The following is a 15,896-nucleotide window of genomic DNA, read 5'->3' as shown; positions in this document are numbered from 1 at the left end:
GAAGCTGCCATATACTGAGTCAGACTATTGCTCCATCTAGCTCATGAGTGTTATCACTAACTAGCAGCGGCTTACCAGGTTTTCAGACAGGGGTCTTTCCCTGGAGATGTCGGAGATTAGATTTGGAACCTTCTGAAACCAAAGCACATACTTTCCCACGAAAACTACCACCTCTCCCCAGATCTGACATACCCAGAGAATTTCCCTTTGCCATTGTCAGCATGAAAAAAATGTGAGTGTACATTTGCAGTGATATAACATGCCATCCTCATGCTAACATGTTTCTCCCATTGATTTCTCCCGATGCAACCTCACATCATTGCATCAGAAGTGCTGTGAAAAGGTTCTGATTCAATTACTGATGGATTTTGCATGTTTTAGACCCCTGCTAACTTGGTAAATAGGCACCTTTGAACGTGGTGATTCTCTTTATTGAGCAGGAGGAGAGTAACTGGCCATATCCACCCCCAGCACAGTACCTCCAGTGACTGTTGCTGGTGTCTATCTTATGTTTCTTTTAGATTGTGAGCCCTTTGGGGACAGCGATCCATCTTATTTGTTTGTTATTTCTCTGTGTAAACTGCCATGAGCCATTTTTGGAAGAGCGGTATAGAAATCAAATAAATAAATAAATAAATAAATAAATAAATAAATAAATAAATAAATAAGCAAGCAAGCAAGCAGCCCTAGGCAATGCCCAGGAAAAATCCTTTTGCAGCATTTCCTTTTTCTTTTTTGCTGATGTAGCAGGAAATTTAAGGTTGATAATTTGATTTTCTTTGACTTTACCTTATCGTTGGAACTCTGCAAAAGGAGGCTCTCCAGATTTGCTGAGTTTTTCATGGCCCAACTTTGGACGGGACAGTAATTAAATGGACTGGAGAAGCTGTCCAGAAATGTGCTGCATGGGACAGGCAGCTGATCAGGAAAAATGCTGAAGACACATTTTAAAAAAACCAAAAAACCCTGGTGTAATTAAATTGCGTTTTGATCCTTTGGACTTCGATGGCTGAAAACACAGTTGCCCCGTAAGGTAACTGCCTCTTTTGGAAGGAAAAGTCTTGCCATAAGCTGAGCAAGTTAGCTTCAGATGCTGTGCTGTGATTGTTGTGCTTATTCAGCTAAACCTCTTTCCAAGCAGAGGTCAGACTCTGAATATCCCAGTGTAGGCACCACAGTTAAATTTCAGGGCGTCATGGCTCCTTAGCACCTGGGATTTGTTGAACCCTGTCTTACCATAATTTAAGAACCAAATAAATCTGTTTTATCTTGCATTATGCTGCTAAACTGTTGCTGATTTGCTGCCCACTTTTTCAGTGCCTGCTGCTGAATCATTAATCTAGGACTGATTTCATTCCTTGTTATGTTTTACAGATCTGTAAACCACTTTGAACATTATTGGTGGGGAAAGCGGGGTGTATACACAATAGACAGACAAAGTGACATTGGTAAGAGGCAGCCATCTGGAGTCCTTATACTAAAGTAGACCCTTGAGTCCAACATCAATATCAACCCAGGTCAGATGAAGCATTTAAGAGTTAAAATAATTTACTCCTATTTTGTCCTGTTGCATCCTTCTGAATCCAACTGAACTGGCTTCACCAGGCTGTGGATCAGGGTTCTCTACTCAGGGGTAAAGACAGGAGGGATGCTTGAGAAACTTAACCTCACTTAAATTGGGGTAGGGATAGAGAAAAGGCAGAGTTGGAATTGGAATTTGGAAGAGAGAAATTGGTTATTTGGGAGGGAGACATTGGCGGAGCGAAAGAAAGACACTTTTGGGGAGTGTCTTAGATTTGTGTGTTCTTAGATTTGGCACAGTGGCCTGGTTCATACAGTCGTTTACCTAGGTTTAACCAACATGAGATTAAATGTTGGTTAAAACCAACTAATCTAGATTAAACCAATATTTTAACCAAATCAAAGTTTAGCCAACATTAACCAAATCTAGGTTTAACTAACCAAATCTAGGGTTACTAACATTAGTGTGATTGTGTGAACTCACAAGGTGGTTTCTGGCCTGAGAATCTGAGATTTTCCCCTTGGTTTGGATTCACACAATCATGCTCATGTCATTGGCCCACATTAAACCTTGATTTGAACGACTGTGTGAACAAGGCCAGTGCCCTTGCTATATGTGGACACCGAACGCTGAAAACTACATGCACTTTGGCAAGCTCAGCAGGAAATCCAGGAGTACTGCTTGGCTACTCTGATTTAGAAATATGATCTGTAAACTAACGGCATCACTCTCTAAGAGAACACCTTCTTCTTCATGAACTCTGCTGCCTATTAAGATCATCGGGGAGGTCCGGTTGCAGTTGCCACCAACTCAGCTGGTAGCAATTCAAAATTGGGCCTTTTTTTAGGCTTCTGGGACTTCGGAACACATTCAATAACAAAATCAAGGCCTCTCCTTCTCTGAATGTTTTTAACAAAAATCTGAATATACCTGTTTAATCAGGCTTTTAATCTATAGTTTTAGTTTTAAGTTTTAGAGTTTTTATCTACAGTTTTAAATTTGTTTAATTCTGTTAATGTTTTTATTATTATTGTGTTTTAAATTGTAAGCTGCCCAGAGATTTTTATATGGGGAGGTATAGACATGTGCTAAATAAATAAATCACAGAAGCAAGACTTCAATAGCAAACATTACAGTAACACCACAAAACAAAAACCCCTCTTCAAGTATTTCTGACCAGGACAATTAGGTCTGCCGAGAACCTGACTCATTTGCTGATCAAGATTTATTACCCAAAGGATCCTCCAGGCTGACCCTCTGCCAGAACCTAATTGACTTGAGAGCATCTCTTCTGCAGCAAATGCCCCCTGATTATTCCCAGTTATCTTTAAAATGAGGTGGTGTGTCTGGCAAGGGGCAGAGGGGGATTTGATTCTGTTGTGTCCAAGACAGAGCAACGCTGGGCAATGCACCATCTTGCTGGCAGGCTCAGAGGACAAACAACTGCAAAGCTAGGCATGGAGGCAGAATGGACACTCTGCCAGGGCTGCAAAACCACTGCCGGTGCCCAGACGCAAGACATGTGGATGGACGGATGCCAAAACCCAAGGCAGACAAAAGGTCTATTCAAACATTCTGTTCAACATATGTACAATCTGTGTACAGGAGACACAATTGCTTATCTGTACGTGTGTTGCCAGTTCAAATGCCCACTGGTATGTTTCCCAGACTATGGGAAACACCTATATTGGGCAGCAGTGATATAAGAAGATGCTGAAAGGCATCATCTCATACTGCGTGGGAGGCAGCAATGGTAAACCCCTCCTGTATTCTACCCAAGGCAACCACAGGGCTCTGTGATCGCCAGGAATCAACACCGACTGAACGACACACTTTACCTTTATGTGTGTCCTGTTATCCACACGTTATATGCCATAGATCGGAGGTTCCCAACCTGTGGTGCTCCAGATGTTGCTGAACTACAACTCCAATCATCCCCAGCTCCCATCATTCCAGCTGGGGCATGAATCTCAGGTGGAGTGACCCTTCCTCATCGGGAGCAGAATACAAACTGCTGTTCGGGGAGCGGGGTCATAACCAGGATTCCCTGATGTTACATAGGAGGCTGCCATATGCTGAGTCAGACCATAGATCCATCTCACTCAGTATTGTCTACACAGACTGGCAGTGGCTTCTCCAAGGTTGCAGGCAGGAGTCTCTCTCTCAGCCCTATCTTGGAGATGCTGCCAGGGAGGGAACTTGGGAGCTTCCAATGCTCTTCCAAGAGCAACTCCATCCCCTGAGGGGAATATCTTATAGTGCTCACACTTCTAGTCTCCCTTCCATTGGCAACCAGGGTGGACCCTGCTTAGCTAAGGGGACAGGTCATGCTTGCTACCAAAAGACCAGCTCTCCTCTGCTAAGGAGCCCTAAAAGAGAAGGGCTTATTTAAATAGTTCTCTTCCTTCCTTTGTGGAGCATCCACACACACACACCTTCACACACAGAGTCTAGGACCATAGGATGCTATCTTATATGGAGTCAGACAATGGGGCCCGCTGGCTCAGTAATGCCGACACAGACTGGCAGCATCTTCTCCACAGTTTCAGGCAGGAGTCTTTCCAGCCCTACTTGGAGATACTGCCAGGGATTGAACCTGGAACCTTCTACATGCAAAGCAGAAGCTCTACCACCGAGCTAAAGCCTCATCCCCAAAGAGGGTGAATATGGGTATCCCATCCAGGCACTGACCACACCAAGACCTGCTTAGCTTCAGCTTCATCCACCTCTAGACCACACTCTAAAGAGGCACACCAACCAGCAAGGACTGTGCATTTTAATGTACTCCTAAAGGGCTAAGAAGTATTGTGACTGTGTTTGTGTGAAGATGCTCTTTTCCTGGGACAACTCAGAAGACAGAGAGCCTTCTTCTTCATAAACCCCGCCGCCTATTAAGATCATCAGGGAAGGTCCAGTTATAGGAACACTGAATGCCTTATATTAAGTCAGACCACTGGTCCAGCTAGCTCAGTATTGTCTTCACAGACTGGCAGCAGCTTCTCCAAGGTTGCTGGCAGGAATCTCTCTCAGCCCTATCTTGGAGATGTTGCCAGGGGGGGGACTTGGAACCTTCTGCTCTTCCCAGAGCAGCCCCATCCCCTGAAGGGAATATCTTACAGTGCTCACACATGTAGTCTCCCATTCAAATGCAAAGCAGGGCAGACCCTGCTTAGCAAAGGGGACAATTCATGCTTCAGATCACCCCAGATCACGAGCCATCTCTCTCAAGGGAAGAGCAACCCCATCAAGAGCTCAATCCACACACGGTAGATGATTTCCTTTTGCGGACAGCTTCTGACAACAGACCCTTTCCCAAAAGTATTTCCCACCCACCCCCTCTTTTCATTCTCCTTTTAAAAGATGCCCTTCCCGGCACTGGAAGAAAACTCTCCGGCGGCGGGTCAGGAGGGTTTTCTGCTTGCCCTGGTGGAGCAGACACGCGGGTGGGTTGGCCAAGAGGCAAGCCGTTGATACCACAGATGGCCGCACAGGCAGGAGAAGCAGACAGGGAAGCAGGCGAGTCTGCTGAGGCTGGAGTCAGCAGCTTCACAGTGCCAGGTTAGGATGGATCCTCCAGGCTCCTCGTGTCACGTGATCCCTGCCGGGCAAGAAATTGTCGCATCACTGCAGGCCATCTCCGGTGGCAGCCAGGCCAGCTGGTCCTTCTCTGTTCAAGGTGCCAGAGCAGCAGAGGAAAGGAGGCACCTGAACCGTGTTATCTCAACTTGCGGGAGCAAGCATCATTTACCCCCTTTGCTAAGCAGGGTCTGCCCTGGTTTGCATTTGGAGGGGTGATTGCAGGTGAGTGCTGTCTGCCTAGCTCAGTGGCAGAGTACCTGCTAGCCGGGAGGAGGTCCCTGGTTCAATCCCTGGCATCTCCTGCTTGAAACATTGAAAGACTGCTGCTTGCAACCTTTTAGAGCTGCTACCAGTTCCTGCAGACTCCTGCAAACTGAGCAAAGAGGCACCATTTAAAAGGGTGATTCTCCTTGTATTTAGCAGAGGGGGAGCAACTGGCCCTATCCATCCCCAGCACAGCATCCCTCCAGTGACTGTTGCTGGTTTCAACCTTATGTTTCTTTTTTAGATTGTGAGCCCTTTGGGGACAGGGAGCCCATTTATCTATCTATCTATATCTGCCAGATATAGATATTTATCTATCTATATCTATATGTAAACCACTTTGGAAACTTTTGGTTGAAAAGCCGTATATAAATATTTGTTGTATTCATACTCTTCCAGGCCAGCTGGAATCTGTAGGAGCCCTCCTTTCAGGGACTGTGGGACAGTCAGCTACAGTTTGTCCCTGGGTCCCCACTGCTCACGCTATTAACCAATTTGCAATCTAAACTCAGTTATCCTTCTTTTCTTTTCTGTTTTTGGGGCAAGTAAATGGAGAAGAACCCATTTCAAATCTGGCAATACTAAGCCACGCTTCCAGTAAGAAAGGAAACCGATGAGTCAGACACGAGCAGATGTTTGTCGCTTTCCAGCTCTGCTTGGGATCTGTTTGCTTTATTGGACATTTGGCCTGGGAGCAGTCTAGCAAATAGGCTGGGCATTCTGAGCTTTCCTTGGGCTCAACAGCCAGATCCTTTTAAAACACACACGGAGTTTAAAGCCACGGAGAGCTTTTTAAAGGGAGGGGGTGCCATTCCTGCATTCTCTCGTTGCTAACTGGACGGAAGAGTGAGCAAAAAAAAAGTACAAGAGATGTTATGGGGAGGATCTGTTTTCGGCCAGTTTTATACGTTATTATGTGTGGGGGGGACACCCACTAAATCGCTCTAAAATATTCTCATGGAGCACTTCTGAAAATGGAAAGGCCAGGTGTTTTGTTTTGTTTTGTTTAATTCCAGCGTAATTAACAAGTGTCACTCTGGCTGCTCATTGGTGTAATTACCTATGTATTCCCATCCATACCTTAAGGAAAGAGCTGTTGAATTTAGGAAAAGCTGGCTGCAATTGGAGGATTTATAAGCAAGCTGGGAGCCCTTCCTGAAACTCAAGCTGGCCCTAATAGAAAGCAGGTGCCTGAACTGGCCGCTTCCCCCTCCTCCCGAGTAGGCTCGTTGGGAGAGAGACCCTGAGAAGAGCTGGTCTGGCACTAGCAAGCATGAACTCTCCCCTTTGTTAAGCAGGGTCTGCCTTGGTTTGCATTTGGATGGGTGACTAGGTGTGAGTGCTGTAAGGTATTCTCCTTAGGGGGTGGGGCCATAGCTGAGTGGTAGAGCTTCTGCATGTTTGCATGCAGAAGGCCCCAGGTTCACTCCCTGGCATCTCTCCAGGCTGGGCTGAGAGATACTCCTCTCTGAAACGCTGGAGAAGCTGCTGCCAGCCAGGGTAGACAGTGCTGAGCTAGATAGACCAATGGTCTGACTCAGTATGGCAGCTTCCTAGCAGCAATCAGGCGAGCACTTTGTCTCTACTGCTGATGCTCAGCCCAGGTCCAGGCATCCCCTCTGGCAGGGGGGATGGCGGGAGTTGTAGGGACAGAGGGAGCTGGGTGCTCTCAATCTCCAGGGCTGATGGGACGCATAATGTGCCCACTCGCCATGCCTCTGGTGTCTGCACCTTCGGTGTAAGAAGAGGCCTTCACACTTACACTACCGCCACGCAACTGGGAATCCTGATAGCCCTGGGTTTTACATTTGAAGAAAATTGTCGCCCTTGCCGCAGTCAATAAATTATTTGTTTATTTAACATATTTATACCCCGCCCCTCCAGTTCACTACTGCTTGGGTTGGCTCGCAACAATAAGATAGACACAGATACAATAAAAGTAATAAAACTAAAAAAATTTAAAGTCAGATTAAAAACCACAATGATTAGGTTCAAATTAAATCTGAAAATTAGAAAAAGCTAAAGATGCTAAGAATTTATTTTATGTAACATTTTTATATACTGCCCAAAACTTATGTCTCTGGGCAGTTTACAACAAAACAAAAGCAAAAACAAAAAGTTTAAAACATTACAATAACTGAAAATTTTTAAAACAGATATTTTAAAACAGCATTAAAACCATTAAAACAATATCAGTGAAAAGCCTGGGTGAACAGATGCATCTTTAAAGACTTTTTAAAAGCTGTCAAAGATGAGGAGGCTCTCATTTCACTATTATTTCCAATGAACAACCATTTCCAAATGACCATTATAATTACTGTTTTCACGGGAGCATAGGAAGCTGCCTTATACCGAGTCAGACCCTGGGTCCATCTAGCTCCGTACCGTCTACACTGACTGGCAGCGGCTTCTCCCACCTCTACTTGGAGACGCTGCCAGGGAGCGAATCTCGGACCTTTGGGAGATGCTCTCCCACTGAGCGACAACCCCATCACCAGCTGTTTTGGTTTCAAATAACAGAAGTTAACAACAACCTGAGAAAGAAAATAAGGGCACGGGGTGGGGTGTGTGTGTGTGTAGAGAAAAAGATATTACTGAGCCTGATGAAAAAGCCTCTGTCTGCAGTTTTTAATAGTCTTAAGACAGAACGGAGGAGGTGTTTTGCAGACATAAATAGGCCAAGCTGTGCGTGGTAAAAAGGTCTCAGGTTGCACCAGAGGCTACAGGGACAAAGGAGCTCAGTTGTTCTCCCTTTGAAAATGTAAAAGGTCAGCACTAAAGGTAGAGCATCAGCACTAAACCTGAGCTTAGGTCTGGGTTACCTGAGGGAGCGTCTTTCTCTACAGGATCCCCACTGCTTGTTCAGATCTTCAGGAGGGGTCCGTCTTTGGGTGCCACCGGTTCATCTGGTGGCGACCTGGGATAGGGCCTTATCGCCCCTGGGTTGTGGATAAGAGGCCTGTCTTCCTTGGAGTCCTTCAGCAGAGCCTTGAAGACCCATCTTTTTAGCCTGGCTTTTAACGATATCAGGTTTTAATGTTATGGGCCACCGGTTAGTCTTGTGAGGGAGAGTGCAGAAATAAAAAGAAGCATGTTAATCCTTATATGCAAAGCTGGAGGTGACACCTAGTGTGCTCCCTGAAGTTAAAGGCAACAGACATCAATTTGGATAGCGTTATCTAGTGGTTGGAGGGCACGTTGATGACCCCCATAGGTAAAGTCACATCACTGCACATCTTCCTTCCCCCTTTACTTAGATCTTTTACTTTGCCCTAAGAACAATATAACTACTTATCTGGAAACAAAAGAAGGGGAGAAGTGGGAGAAGACGGCAGGGAGGGAAAGGGGTAATTACTTTACTCGGCAATCACTTCTGGATGGGCATTATTGGTGGGGGGTGAACAATTTACAAAGCACAGGTTCCTGAGAAGCAATAGGAAGAGAGCTGGTCTTGTGGTAGCAAGCATGAATTGTCCCCTTTGCTAAGCAGGGTCTGCCCTGGTTTGCATTTGAATGGAAGACTATGTGCGTGAGCACTGTAAGATATTCCCTTTAGGGGATGGACCGCTGTGGGAACAGCATCTGTAGCTTGCATGCAGAAGGTTTCAAATTCCCTACCTAGCATCTCCAAAATAGGGCAGAGAGAGACTCCTGCCTGCAACCTTGGAGAAGCCGCTGCCAGTCTGTGCAGACAATACTGAGCTAGATGGACCAATGCTCTGACTTGGTACAAGGAAGCTTCCTACTAGGAATGTGCAAACTGATTCGAATTCAAATTGAGACTTGAAACTGGGTGATTCAAGTGATTTGAATTTGAATCACCCCTTAAAATGGCAATTCAATTAGAATTCAAATCAAATTTTTGAAATTCGATTTGATTTCGATTTGAGAGCCATTTGGCACCTTTTTTTAAAACCATGCAGGCCTCCTGATTGGTTAAAAAGGCACCAAAACAGGTTCAAATCGATTCAAATTTGAATCAAATTTTCAGACCTGATTCGAATTCAAAATGAATGTTCGGAATTCAATTTGAATTTGAAACAAATAGAAAAGTTAGTTTCATGCATTTCTCTACTTCCTATATCCCTAGGTTTTGGCTGTGCAGGACCTCAAGCAGCTCCCAAGGAAGACAGACGTTGACCTGATCAAAAGAGTGTTCACTCATCCCTCCTCCAGGTAGCCAATGAATTTGCAGAGGGGCAAGTGGGATTGGAAATCATGGCTGTCGCGTCACAGAAATGTGAATGTGCAATTTTAAGCAGTAGCTCACCAGCCTTGTTCCATAACACCAGGTTCCGCTGGGAAGCCCACAGGCAGGAGCGGAGGGCATGCCCCCCTAGCATGACCCTCTGATCCTCTGCAACTATATTTTGGGTTCTCCTAGTCCTGACACTCAGCCAGGGTCATCGTTGGTCACAGCACAGCCACCATAACAGAAAGACGGGAGGAAGAGATCAGTGTTCCCTCTAACAGAGATTTCCAGAAGTCATTGACTACAACTCCCATAATCCCCAAGCAAAAGCCACTGCAGCTGAAGATTCTGGGAGTTGTAGTTCACAACATCTGGGAATCCCTGTTAGAGGCAACACTAGAAGAGATATGGGCGTTCCTGGTGCCACCGGGAGATTTAGGCTGCAAAGGATTCCAGGTCAAGGAAGGCATATATCTGAACCCTCCTGCAGCTTCTATATCACAACTTCGGCCCTCCTGAAGATGCTGGACTACAACTCCCATCATCCTACTGGGCATTGCGGCTGGGCATGGGGGGAGCAGTAGGCCAACAAAAACTAGAGGGCCACATCATGTAGCCTTGTTCTGTTCTCCATGATGCTGCTTCACAGCAAGCTTCAACTACCACATCAACTTCAACAGTGCATTTCGCTGCTTCTGCTCACTTTTCTATCCTTCAGAACAAGCACATTTAAAACTGTTCCCGGCTGGCATTGTAACCAAATGGAATAATAGCAGCAGCAGACACAGCTGGTTGGCACAACACAACAGAGAGAGAGAGAGAGAGAGAGAGAGAGAGAGAGAGAGAGAGAGAGAGAGAGAGACACCTTTGAACAACCGAGTTCAGGTTGAAATTTGGCAACTCCTCCCTCTAGCCATGAAACAGCGTCAGATGCCAGAATTCTCCAGGAGGAAAATTAATAAGGAGCAAATTTATAGCTTTTAGCACTTTATGGCATCATTAATCAAATTGCTCAACAACAGGACACAGTAAAATACCACACTGAGTTCTTCTAGCAGTCAGTTATGGGAATTTTGACAAAACATAAAATGCAATTTTAAAAAATTATATTGAGTATTTTTCTCCCCTCGGGCATGAACTCCCAACTCTTCAAGTGAACCAACACCTCCCGTAAGCCCAGGGAGAACCAGCTTTCTGGGTTTCCGAGTATACTCCAAAGCTCACTCAGTGATGAGGATGAGGCTGTGGCTCAGTGGTAGAACATCTGCTCTGCATACAGAAGGTCCCAGGTTCAATCCCTGGAATCTCCATGGTTGGGAAAGACTCCTGCCTGAAACCCTGAAGAGCTGCTGACAGTCAGAGTAGATAATGCTGAGCAAGATGGACCAATGTCTGGCTCATGTAGCTTCCTATGTTCCCATGTGTATGTAACTAATCTACATTCCTTACCAATCACTAGTGATGTAAATGATGGCTTGGATCCAAACAATCTAGCAGAAGGCCTCTCCTCTTCCCGTCTAGCAGAAGGCCTCTTCTCACAGAAGAGCTCTTTCCAACTTAGCAAATGAGTGCTGAATGGGGAAAGTGACAGAGAAAATCTCCTGTTCACTCAAATTCTTGTGTAAGCCTTTGCAAGAACTCTCTCTCAAAACTGTTTTGCAGCTAACTGGAATCTACAGCCAGTACTTTCCTTATTCACAGCTTACAGGGGAGTAAATCCAATTGACCACAGTGGAACCTACTTCTGAGTAAACATGCACAGGACTGCACCGCACACCATTTCTCCTTCCACTCATGGTTCTTTGGATCCAAGCCATAGTGATCAACACAGTCTGGAAAGAGAGAGGATAAATACAATAACTGATCCCCCACCACCACCACCTCACCCAAAAATCTGTCTTGCCAGGATCCTAAGAACTTCTTTTGGTGAGCGCAAGAGCTCAGTGATGTGGACTGATTGTTAATTACATTATTAATTAGCCCTAATTGCTAGCCATAGGTGGTCCCACACAATGCTTAAACAACAACAAAAAACCATTTTTTGGTCTTGCTATATATTGCCAGGGACTCATTATAAAGAACATCAGAAGGTGCCTTCTACCGAATGAGACCATTGGTCCACCTAGCACAGTATTGTCTACACCAGGGTTTCTTAACCTTGGGCCCTCAGATGTTGTTGGACTACAACTCCCATCATCCCCAGACATGGCCTTTGTGGCTGAGGATGATGGGAGTTGTAGCTGAACAACATGTGGGGGCCGAAGGTTAAGAAACCCTGGTCTACACTGACTGGCAACGGCTTCTCCAAGGCTGCAGGCAGGAGTCTCTCTGGACTCCTATCTGGATATGCCAGCAAGGGAACTTGGAACCTTCTGCATGCAAGCATGCCGGTGCTCTTCCCAGAGCAGCCCCATCCCCTAAGGGGAATATCCTACAGTAGTCTCCCATTCAAATGCAAACCAGGGCAGGCCCTGCTTAGCAAAGGGGACAAGTCATGTTCGCTGCCACAAGTCCAGCTCTCTTCCCTAAGAGCTTGAGCTAGGCTGAGAACACAGACATAAGAGGAATAAATCCAGGAAGCTCACTGGCTTGCAAAAGCTCCCTCACTTTCTTTGCAATTACTTACATTTCTGTGTTTAGCTAATAAATATGAGCAAAACCACAGTGGTATAGAAACCAAATGAGAAAGAAAGAGATGCTGCTCAAATCTCAGTTGCACAGCACTTGAGTCTTTGCAGACAGCAGTATGCATATGTCGAATAGCACATTGGCAGAGTGATAATTAGCGCCAGACGTCTTACTATGAATATGCCACACAACATCTCTCTCCCCAAAGGCCTGTGTCAATTAAGGACAACGTTTCTGAACATCTAGGAATAACTGCAAGGGGTGGGGTGGGGGTAGAAAAGAGCACATCTGAACAGCAGCGGGAGCCCTATTAAACTTTTTCAGATACTGAAAAGAGCAGAAATGCAGCCCTTGAAATATAGGTCGCCATCCTGTGCGCCGAATAAAGAAGAACTGTGAGTCACCTGGCAGGTAGGAGTTCCATACAGCCATGTGATGCTATTCCATTGTCATCATGTCCAGGAACTTTTAGTCATCATGTCCAGGAGCTTTTAGTTCGCATCTCCTCCGGAATGGAAGGTGTGCATTCATATATCCACCAAATTTACCCCGAAGTCCCTGCGAGCTCTCAGGGAGAATTTCACACACAAACTGGGCTTTTCATCTCACATTAGAGTGTAGTCGGATTTATATCCGTGGTAAAAAAATTCCACTTTTTGCATTGGTTTTTTTTGGGGGGGGCAACTTCAAACTCACAGTACAGCCTTGCAGAAACTCAGCAGTAAAACCTGCTGTCTGGAAAAGTTCCAGGGCATTTCTCACATCTGACTTTTAGCTCCCATCTCCTCCAGAACGGAGGGAGTGCGTTCACATATCGTCAAGATTTAGCCCGAAGTCCCTACGAGCTATCAGGGAGCAATTCACACACAATTCAGGTTTTTCACTGCATGTTAGAGTGTAGCCCAATTTAGATCTGGGGTTTAAAAAAATCCACTTTTTGCAATGTTTGTTTGGGGGGGGGGAGCAAATTCAAATCCGAAGTAAAGCCTGCTGTGTGAGAAACGCCATGGCTATGCTGCCATAAAGGTAAAGGTAAAGTGTGCCGTCAAATCCTGGTGACCACAGAGCCCTGTGGTCGCCTTGGGTAGAATACAGGAGGGGTTTACCATTGCCTCCTCCCGTGCAGTATGAGATGATGCCTTTCAGCATCTTCCTAGATCGCTGCTGCCCGATATAGGTGTTTCCCATAGTTACAGGCAGGAGTCTCTCTCAGTCCCATCTTGGAGGCGCCAGGGAGGGAACTTGGAACCTTCTGCACGCAAGCAGGCAGGTGCTCTTCCCAGAGCGGCCCCTTCCCCTGAGGGGAATGTCTTACATGTAGTCTCCCATTCAAATGAAAAGCAGGGCAGACTCTGCTTAGCAATGGGGAAAATTCATGCTTGCTACAAGACCTGTCTGCTTTGGACAGGCCTAACAAACAATTACTCTGGGAACCACACAGTACATTAAAAATCTATGGAACTCTCTGCCATGGGATGTGGTGGCGGCCACTAACTTGGATGGCTTTAAAAGAGGCTTAGACAAATTCATGGAGGACAGGTCTATCAATGGCTACTAGACTAGGGGCTATTGGCCACCTCCAGCCTCAGAGGCAAAATGCCTCTAAATACCCGTTGCAGGGGAGTAACAGCAGGAGAGGAGTAACAGCATGCCCTCAGCTCTTGCCCGTGGGCTCCCCAGAGGCATCTGGTGGGCCACTGTGTGAAACAGGAGGCTGGACCCAATAGGCCTTGGGCCTGATCCAGCAGGGCTGTTCTTATGAGCCGCATTTAGGGCTGGTAGGAGCCGGCCCCGGCCCCCAGGCCTTGCAAGGAACAGCAGGGCACTAGGTTATTTTGGAATATTCAGGTTAAGACACAGATGACAGTGGAAATGCAAGCCGTGATCTTTGCTGGCATACAAGATGTGTTCCGAGTACATACAAGGATCCTTATTTTGATCTGTAAAATGCTGACGGATGTCACGCACGCCCAGACACACAACACACACACACACACACACACACACACACACACACCCCTTGATACTCAACTCTGAGAACTGAAATGCAGAAGCTATTCCAGGATGTGGTTTTATTTGGGGAGGGGGTATTACGGCTCCTGGAGCTATAAATAGCCCACTTGGTGCATTCACTCTGCAACTGTCCCAAACCATGCCAGGTTGTGTGGGATTATTTCCCCTCAGATAAACAACCAACCCCGCCCACCCCCACCCTATTTTCTTTTTCTAACTCAACCAAGCTCTTCAGCTAATTTGTGGGGCACGTCTGCCAAAACCGGACTACAATTCCGCTTCCCTACTCGATGCTCCCATTCATGGTGCAAGCTTCTGAATAGGCTATTCTGTGCAGACACAGGAGGCTCTGCAAAACCTTATTTACTCTCAGATGTTCTCGGGCCAGCCCCAAGGGATGCCATCAAAACCCATCCTTCATCTTTATTTTTAAAGTCCGGCTTGTAAACCCACTGGATCCACGCTTTTCTCAAGCAGCCACGGGAACACAGAACACTACATCATACAGAGTCAGGCCCTCGGTCCACCGAGCTCAGTGTTGCCTACACTGGCTGGCAGCAGCTTCTCCAAGGTATTAGGCAGGGGTCTTTCCCAGCCCTACCAGGAGATGCCACCAGGGATTGAACCTGGGACCTTCTGCATGCAAGGCAGATGCTCCACCACTGAGCCATGGCCCCATCCCCTAAGGGGAATATCTTACAGTGCTCACATGTAGCCACCCATCCAAATGAAAACCAGGGCAGAATCTGCTTAGAAATGGGACAATTCATGCCTGGTGCAGCAGGGAAATGTTTGACTAAAAATCAGAAGGCTGCTGGTTCGAAACTTGACTGGTACTATATCGGGCAGCAGCGATATAGGAAGATGCTGAAAGGCATCGTCTCATACTGCGCAGGAGATGGCAATGGTCAACCCCTCCTGTATTCTACCAAAGAAAACCACAGGGCTCTGTGGGCACCAGGAGTCGAAATCAACTTGACGGCACACTTTACCTTTACCTATGTTAAGTCCAGCTCTCATAAGAACACAACAACACAAGAACAGCCCTGCTGGATCAGGCCCAAGGCCCATCTAGTCCAGCATCCTGTTTCGCACAGTGGCCCACCAGATGCCTCTGGGGAGCCCACAGGCAGGAGTTGAGGGCACGCCCTCTCTCCTGCTGTTACTCCCCTGCAACGGGTACTCAGAGGCATCCTGCCTTTGAGGCTGGAGGTGGCCTATAGCCCTCCAACTAGCAGCCGATGACAGACCTCTCCTCCCCTTCGGAATAGGAAGCTGCCTTACACTAAGTCAGACCCTTGCTCCACCTAGCTCAATGTTGTCTCCACTGACTGACAGCAGCTCTCAGAGGTTTCAGGCAGGAGTCTTTCGCAGCCCTACCTGGCGATGCTGCCAGGGAAAGAATCTGGGGCCTGCATGCAAAGTCTGCCACTGAGCTATGGTCTGAATTCTCTTCCCAGATTTTGGAGCCCTGAATTCCCCGGTCTCATTTCTGAAATGGAAACTATGCATGAGGTGTACTTTGTCGTTCTGCTTTTTCACTTCCGAATTCAGTACGGAGCATGGTGCTGCAGCTTTCGGTTTCTTCCGTTCATTTGCATCCTTTCTCCCCCATCCATCTCCATCACTGATGCACACATGCAAACAGGAAAAGGACGGCTGCCGGTCTTGTGGTAGCAAGCACGAGATGTCTCCTTT

The 15,896-nt window shown here is 46.5% G+C and overlaps 1 protein-coding gene and 1 non-coding gene across 6 annotated transcripts in view; both read right to left on the bottom strand.

The window, feature by feature from the left end:
- HIVEP3 (HIVEP zinc finger 3) overlaps positions 1–15,896 on the bottom strand; it is a 268,460-nt gene that overhangs the window by 203,423 nt on the left and 49,141 nt on the right. The window lies entirely within an intron of this gene.
- TRNAA-UGC (transfer RNA alanine (anticodon UGC)) lies at positions 14,804–14,875 on the bottom strand. The gene has a single exon. It is a non-coding gene; the product is annotated as a tRNA-Ala (tRNA).

This window comes from Hemicordylus capensis, chromosome 7 (genome assembly GCF_027244095.1).
Source record: "Hemicordylus capensis ecotype Gifberg chromosome 7, rHemCap1.1.pri, whole genome shotgun sequence".
Lineage (NCBI taxonomy): Eukaryota > Metazoa > Chordata > Lepidosauria > Squamata > Cordylidae > Hemicordylus > Hemicordylus capensis.
Note: the sequence above shows the minus strand (reverse complement) of the source record. Positions and strands in the feature narration are given on the sequence as shown.